The following is an 8577-nucleotide window of genomic DNA, read 5'->3' on the forward strand; positions in this document are numbered from 1 at the left end:
CGTGGAGGTTCAGGCTCCACACATTCCTGATATGTAACTAACACACACAAATATAAACAAACACACACACTCCCTCCCTTCCTCCCTGGCTAGAGGAAGGCTGGAGACACAAGAGCCCCTCTGAAAGCTGCACTGTAGGGTCTGCTTGTAGATTATGCTCGTCTCTGCATTGGCTACAGGCCTGGAGACCCCACAGGGCTGGGCCTGTGACCACAGAATTCCAAAGCAGGAAGTGACACACCATGATCACACTGGACTGGCCCCACCAGGCTTTACTGGGGGCGATTCACAGATCACAGAGTGTCCTAGAGCCCACATCCTGCTTTCAGACATGCCCTAGGACTGGAGGGCAATCTGGCAGCAATGACTGTCATTCCACCACAGCCAGACCAGGGTTGTTGTTGACCTGCAACCTTCCTTCCTCCCTCCTGAGACCAGTGGAAGAGGGTGGCCTTCCCCGAGAAATACACGTATTTCCTGTTGCCAGGCACATGTGATTGCTCCCTGCTCGAACCTCTGAACAGAACAAGCTCTCAAGAGGCTGAGTTAGATAATGGGGTGAGGAGGGTATTTATCTTCATGTGGCCAACTCAGGTTTGATCCCAAGCACCATGATGGTCCTCCGAGCCTCACCAAGATTGAAACCCTGGGTGCAGATCCCTCAGCATAGCTAGGTGTGGCCCCCAAATAATACACTCAAAATCCCCCCAGTTCTGAATTTGGGGGGTCCTTCTGTGGGATCTAAGCTACACACTGAGTGCATTTTGTGGTTTTGGGGGGTTGGCAGAGTTTGGACCACACCTCTCTATGCTTAGGACTTGCTCCTGGCTCTGCACTCAGTGATCACTCCTAGTAGGGCTTGGAGAACTACTTTCCATGCCAGACAGTGAACCTGGGTGAGCTGTCAATCCCCCTATTCAGTGCATCTGCACAATGTCTCTGTGATTATCCTGTGGGAGACAGAGAGAAACAGCAGCCCTAAAGCCACCAATCAATATGGGGCTTCAGCCATCAGGCTTTGAGGCTATTGAGCAGGAAGGAGACTAGTTTAGCCATGGTGATGCCTCTGATGTCCATGGCTGTAGCCCATGGTAGAGCCAGTGGTCTGGCTGTGGGCATTTGTCCCCTTAGCCTGGTCAGACCTGTCCCCAGCTATGCTTCCCAGGGACTCAACTTACTTCACACAGACTCCTCAGGGTTCTAGCTGAACTAAGATCAGTAGCAGTGGCAATGATGGTGTGACTTACTGAGGCCCACAGAGGAACTGCCCATAATCTCCCTCATCTCCCAACCAGCATCCCACCACCCCCAGCTGCACCTACCCACCCTTGCTCCTCATGGCTCAGTCCAGTCTAGCCAGCCATCTGTCACTGTTGGTGGGTTTTAAGTCATGTAAATAGTTCCTGGTGCCAGCTGGACAGAAGCGTGGCTGTGGGGTGGGGGCTGGGCCTGGCAAGGCAGGGATGGCGTGATGGGCTGGGCCTGTCTGCTGTGCCATCTGCTCAGGACAGGGTGCCTGTTGCCATAGTGTCTAAATCAATGCAGAGGAACGTGTGAGTCACATTTCTCTGGAGCTCTGCTTGGCTCCAGAAGCCTCTCCCGGGCCTGGGGGACAAATTCCTTTCTGTAGGTATATGGCCGGTGAGCCATTAAGCTGCTGGCAGAGGTCTGAGACTGCTGTTGACTCCACAGACAGTGGCACAGGAGGCCCATCTGGGGCACACAGAGTCAGAAGCTCAGAAAAGCAGGAGTCAGAGGAAGGAGAGATGTTCATGGAGAAGTTGGCCCAGCCTTTTCTTCTGTCTGTCCTTGATTTTCTTGTTCAGTGTCACTGGCACTGTCTTTGCAGTCTTCCTTCTCTCATCTTATACCACTCTGACCCACAGAGTTATCAACTGCTAGATGGGACTAGAAGAATCTGTCTCAGGCAGTTAAACAATGAGCCTCGCAGAGCTTTTAGAATATGATTTCTTGGGGCCAGAGAGATAGCACAGTGGGTAGGTCATTTGCCTAGTATGCTGTCAACCCCAGTTTGATGCCAGCAGCCCATATAGATTCCCTGAACCTGTAAGGAATAATTCTTGAGCACAGAGTCTGGAGTAGCCTCAGAGAGTCACCTGGTGTGGCTCAAAAACAAACATAAGCAAAAGAAAATAATTTCTTGGAGCCAGAGTTGTGACTCAAGTAATAGTGTGTCTTGAATATGGGGTCCTGGGTTCGAGCCCCAACTCCACTTAGTTCTCCAAGTACAGCTTGGTGAGACCAGAACACAGCAAGGTCCCTCAGCACCACAGAGTGACCACTGCACAACAGCAACAACAATAATTGACAGGACAGTAAAAAGTGATCTCTTAGGGCTGGTGATATGGATCAATTGAGAAAGTACCACACATGTGTAAGACCCTGGGTTTGATCCCAGACCACTACAAATGCCACTTCTTTAATTTGTATGTGTTTGTGCACATGTGCACAGGCAGATATATCAGGATTAAAGTAATGACAGTAGCAAAAATACTCCAAAATCCTCTAAGGTCCCAGAGGTTCAGGCATTTATGTGTGTCTCAAGAGGGTCACATGAGAGGGATTTGGGTAAGAGCCACCCTCTGTCCTACAGACGGAAAAAGAGACATTTGAAACAGAGCGTGGGAAAGAAACTATGGACCTGGTAACACTAGAAATGTGCATCTAGAGGGTCCATCCCCTGGTTCACTCTTTTGAGTTCACTGAGTTGGCTCCCTTGGGAGCTGCAGGAGACAGTGGCCAAATGTTACCTGGAATTCCTTCTAGATCATGTGTCCCTGGCTGCAGACAGCAGATGTTTGGGAGGTCCAGGGACAGAAAATTGAAATGATGGGATTTTCAAAGCTCCTGCTTTTTGGCACTTTGGTGGCTAGATGAGTGGGCAGTGTCTGTCTGTAGTTTCCTTTGTTAAAGGCATGACTTCTTTTTTTTTGGGGGGGGGTGTTTTTGGGCCATACTTAGTGATACTCAGGTGTTACTCCGAGCTCTAAGCTCAGAAATTGCTCCTGGCAGGCTCGGGGGACCATATAAGATGTCGGGGATCGAACCTGGGTCTGTCCTGGGTTGGTAGTGTGCAAGGCAAAAGCCCTACTGCTTTGCTATCACTCCATTCCCAAAAAGGCATGACATCTTGAGGAAGGAAGTGCTTATATGTAGTCTGTGTATTATTCTGGTCTGTTTCTGTTTGCTAAGTCCCTCTCCAAACATTGACACCAAACACAGTGCTCACAAGTAGACCCATTTTTTGGGGGGACAAAACTGGCAGTGCTTAGGAGTTACTCCTGGGTGAGTGCTCAGTGTCACTGCTGGAAGTGTTCAGAAAACTCTGCCTTGTTGCAGATTGAATCCAGCTTCACAAAGGCTTTAAGCTTTCTCCCAGGCCTTCATCTTCACTGGTGAGACACTGAGAGGCTGGATGTTTGGTCTCTTCAAACACTTTGAGGGTAGAGAGTATGACTGGGATAAATCACCTTGGCCCTAGAACTAGGATGCACGTGTGTTTTGCACATGTAATAGTTTTAAAGCCAGGCCTGTTCCTGAAACTTCTCTAATGCTGTAAACCAAATCAATAGCATTTATAAAAAGCTACATTTTGCTCACATCTGGTTTGCCCAGGGCTCTTGTGCCTTTGCCAGTGCTCTTTTCTCTGTTTCATTTTCAGAGTAGCCTGCCGGTCTGTTAGTTAGGAAACTAACTCAGTTTTGCAATGTTCAGATGAAATTTCTTGGTGCAAAGAAGTGGTGTACCTTAGTGGTTAAGTGGTTAAATATAGCACTCACAATAGAATATGATGCAGCCATAAGAAAAGGTGAAATCTTGTGGCTTGCTGCAACTGAGATGGCACTGGATCACATCATGTTAAGTGAATATGTCAGAGAGGACAAATTCCAGATAATCTCAGCTGTGAAAAAACAAGGAGATAGAATAGTTAATAGAATGATAGCAAACCCTTGGTCTTGGATTACAAAACTCTGAGTACCAAGTGGTAGGGAGACAGACAGAAGATTAGATTAAAGATAGTATAGGAACAGTGGTATGCTGCTGCGGCCATAGGCAATTCAAAGCTGGTGAAGGTGTAGTAATTATGTACTATAAATGTACGGACCATAAATTGGTACCATAAATGTCACCATGATTGTAACTATGTTATCTAGGTTAACAAAGATAAGCACAGAGTTCTGAGCTCCTATCTGCAGCCTCATTGGGCTTTGCAATCTCATGTTTGGTGGACAGGCAGTCTCACGTTTAAGGTCAGTCTGCCTTGCTGCCTTGTTTCTCTGGCTCAGGAACACTATCGTTGATCTTCCCTGCACAGGAAAAGCTTCAGAAATGTCCAGACTTGTTTTTTTGCTGTTTTTGAACCACACCCAGCGGCTCTCAGTGGGTTACTCCTGGTTCTACCTTCAGAAATTACTTTTGGAAGGCTCGGGGGATCATATAGGATGCTGGGGATCAAACCCCTGGCTGGCTGTGTACCAGGCAAATGACCTACTCACTGTGCTATTGCTCCAGCCCCAGAAGTGTCCAGACTTATAAGGATGAAAAATGCCAAGTCACAAGAGGAAATGTGTAAAGTGGACTGCTGCCCGATCTCCTGAGGGCAAAATTGTGGAATCCCTGCACAGTTAGGAATCTTCTTTGTAGCCTTGAGTCAGTGCAGGCTGACCCATCATCCTTGGCTGGAAGGTTTTTGGACTGATCTGAAAATCCAGTGCCTGGGGAGCTAGAGATGGTCTGAGCATACCTCCTTATGAGACACTACGTCCACTGTGGTCCAGCCACTGTCTCAAGAACACTCTGAATCTAGTATCTCAGTTCATTTTCTGGAAGAAATGAGCAAGGAGGCCATGAAGGCTATGCGAGTCATCTCAACCAGCCCTCGTGGCCTCCTTGCTCATTTCTTCCAGAAAATGAACTGAGATAGGCCTGTGAAGTGGTAGGATGTAGGTCTATTTCTAGTTTAGATACCCTAAGGAAAAAATCTATGAAATCTGTGGGCTTTTGTTTTGGGGATACACCCAGTAGTGCTTTGAGCTTCCTCCTGATTCTATGCCTGGTTTATCTTCTGGCAGTGCTTTGGGGGAACATATGTGGTACCAGGGGTTTCAACCTGAGTCAGCTGCATGCAAAGCCAGTGCCTTAACCCCAGTACTAAGTCTCTGGTTTCAGATCTCTGGGTTTGAAAGAAACAGATGAAACCAACTTTTCCACCTCCTGCACCTTGTACTTGGAATAGGAACCACTCCTAGTGGGGTTGGGGTGCTGAAAAGATGCTCAGCCACTAGGTTGGTACTTGGGCTCCAGGGCCGTAACAGTGATGCTCAGGTCACATGTCATTGAAGACTGAGCTCAGGTGAGGCAAGATCTGTGCTTTAGGCACTTGGACCATCCTTTTGGCCTTACTTTGCACCTTTAAGACTAAGCTTCTCCCACACAAAAAAAGGAAGTCTTTGAACATTTTTGGTTCTATTTTACAGAGAGATGATTTATTGGCAGTGATTTTATTTTGATTTAAAAAAATTGGAGGGGAGGGATCTTTATAGGAATATTAAGGGGAAAAGGGAAGCACATATGTTTGTGGTGAAATTTTTTTTTTATCATGATTATATCATTTATACTTAAAAAGCAGTTAGAAAAACAAGCTATCTTTGGATGGCAATGAGAAAAGTGAACTCTGAAAGATGCCTGATCAGGAGTGTGGGGGTAGGGGACAAGGTTGAGGAGGGACAAGTGGGAGGGAGGATAGGCACAAAAGACACACATATTTTCTTCTTTGTGTGTCTTGGCTCTGCTTGGGGACAGTTGGCCAAGTCAAACAGTCTTCCAGCTCTGTCCCATGAGGCATAGGATTTGAGCCTGAGAATATTTTGAATCCCAACCTTTGGAGGGCCTGAAGTTAGGACATCCTGGACATCACAGGCCACTGATACTGATGTCACCAACCCCACTCTGCACACTGGGTATTACCCCTACTGCTCCCAACACAACTCCCATCAGTCAAGACTTCAGAGTGTGGGGGGGTCAATCAAGACTTGTCCCCAAATTGCCAATGCTCATCCTTGGCTTAAGGAATCCAAGGTGACCTTAGAGTTGAAGGTTTGGAGTCTTGTCTGGTTAGTTCCACTCAATATTTCCAACCATATGTTACAATTTCTCAATATATATATATATATATATATTCATTGCAAAATAAGATATATGCAGTGTGCATAAGAATTCATTCATACGTTTTGTTTTTACTATAGTCAGACCCTCCAATGGTCTGAGGGACAGTGAACTGGCCCCGTTTAAAAAGTTTGAGGACCCCTGACATAGTCCAGCCTTGCCTGGGTTTGAATCCTGACTTTGCTATTCCCCACATCTGACTTCGGATGAGTCACTTGACCACTCCTTCCTCCTCTGGTTGAGGGAGGAGATAACAGCACATCCTCAGATCCACATGGGAACTGAATGAATACGTACAAAAGGTACAGGAAGGTGCCCACACATATGCTACCCACACCCATTGCATTCTCCTACCCTCTCCAGGGCTTAGACTGGGCCACCTACTCTGGACAATTCTCCCATCTTTCAGAAGATCTGAGCACCCAGTTTTTGAGTGGAACCTGCTGTGGGAATCTTTATGCAGATTCCAGTGCACTCTTGGAGAATTTGCTGAAGCCTGTGCTCAGGCCCAGAAACCAGTACTCAGGTGGTGCCCAGATGAACAGTGCCAGCCACACTTGAAGAAGAGGCCCTGACAGTCTGGTTGAACCACCCACAGCACATTTTACATCTTTCATGTTCATTTCACACAGGTGAACACTGGGAGCTATAGGAGGCTCCTGCAGTTACAGACCTACAAGAAAGGATGTTTATTTGGCCAGAGAGCTAGTAGAGGGGGTAATAATTGCCTTGTATGCACCAGACCACACTCCAAACCTTACTATATATTGTCTACCCGGCATACCAGCAGGACTTCTAGCAGAGCCAGGAATAGTAAAAGTTCCTGAGCATGGCCATGTAGAAAGAAAAGAGAAAGAATGAAAGAAGGGGAGAAAGGAAGAGAAAGTAAAGAAAGCAAGAAAAAAAGGGGGTGTTGATAGCATAGTGGTAAGGTGTTTGCATTTCATGGAGCCAACACAGGAGGGATGCTGGTTCGAACCCTGGCATCCCATATGGTCCCCCGTGCCTGCCAGGAGTGACTTCTGAGCACAGAGCCAAGAGTAAGCAGAGTGCTGCTGGGTGTGACCCAAAACCAAAAAAAAGAGGGGGGGGGAGAAAAGGAAACAAAGCAATAGAGAAGGAAAGGAAAAGAAGAAAGGGAAAAAGGAAAGAAAAATAAAGAGAAGGAAAAAGAAGGAAAAGCAAAAATGGAGAAAGCAAGTAAGCAAGAAAATGATAAAAAAAAAAAAAAAGGAAGAGAAAAGGATAGCAAAGAAAAAAAGCAAGCAAGATCTGACTCCTGACACCCTGTAGTGAGAGGTGTCAACAGTCACTGGTCACTGGGGAAGCTTAAAAAACTTTACCAGGCATCAAGTAGGTTCAAGGTAGGGTTAAACTGACTGGTGAGGAGGTGCTGAGATTGGAGTTGGAACCCCAGTTCATGCATGCAGGGTGGGAGACCTACCCTAAGCCACATGCCTGAGCTCTGGATGTTTATTAAAGACAACAAAAAAACGAAGCCCTAATGAATTAGGCACATTTGAACTGTTTGTGTATTTTAATCTGTTGCTTTGGTTGATATTCAGGGATTGAAATTCCAGCTCTACTGCATTCCTGTTAGTTTTGAACAAATCTAGCTGATCTCATGGGTAGAAAAAAAAAAGGTGGTTGTGGGCATTTGTCCAAGTTCTACAGGTGATTCTGATGGTCCAAAGTGTCTTTATTAGGAGCCAATGCAGTGTTCCAGGTTCAGCAGTAGAAGACTGGCTTATGAAGATGTCAGATGTTTCCCAATCTAACCCAGCCTTGGCCTTGAGGTGGTTCCAGAGAACAAGGAAGCAGATACTTGGGGGGGAAATCAAGTATTAGGAAGTTTCTAGAAGAAAAGCAGGGCTGACTAGTGGCAAGGCTTGGGGTCCTAAGGAACAGAACCCTTTCTCTCTTCTATAAACTGAAAGCTCCTGCATTTCTTGACTTGTTAAAACTCAGAAGACTTCCAACTGGCTTCCAATGGCACTTTCTGGAACCCTGCAGTCTGCCTCATTGATGGGCTAAAAATTTTATCTTTACTTTTCCTAAAAGCATCAGAACAAAAAGGGAGTGAAAGCTTCCGTCTGTCAATAGGAATCCCTGCCCACCACCCACACCCCGACCATCCACATACACTGTGCTTTGGGAACCTTCCAGATTTCCTGAAGGAAAAAAAAATACCACAACCAGGTTCTCACAAGACTTTATTCCTTCCTTTCATATAAATAAAGCAGCATGAAATCCCAGGGGCTTGGGTTTCTGCTTGGAAGCAGCTCTGGGTATAGGAACAAACCCCCTGTCCCAGTCTCAGCTGAGCCACTGGTGTCTCTGGAGAAATAAGGGGTCAGAAGGCATGTTCCTCCCTGATCTTCTGGACACTCT

Source organism: Suncus etruscus, chromosome 17, assembly GCF_024139225.1.
Source record: "Suncus etruscus isolate mSunEtr1 chromosome 17, mSunEtr1.pri.cur, whole genome shotgun sequence".
Lineage (NCBI taxonomy): Eukaryota > Metazoa > Chordata > Mammalia > Eulipotyphla > Soricidae > Suncus > Suncus etruscus.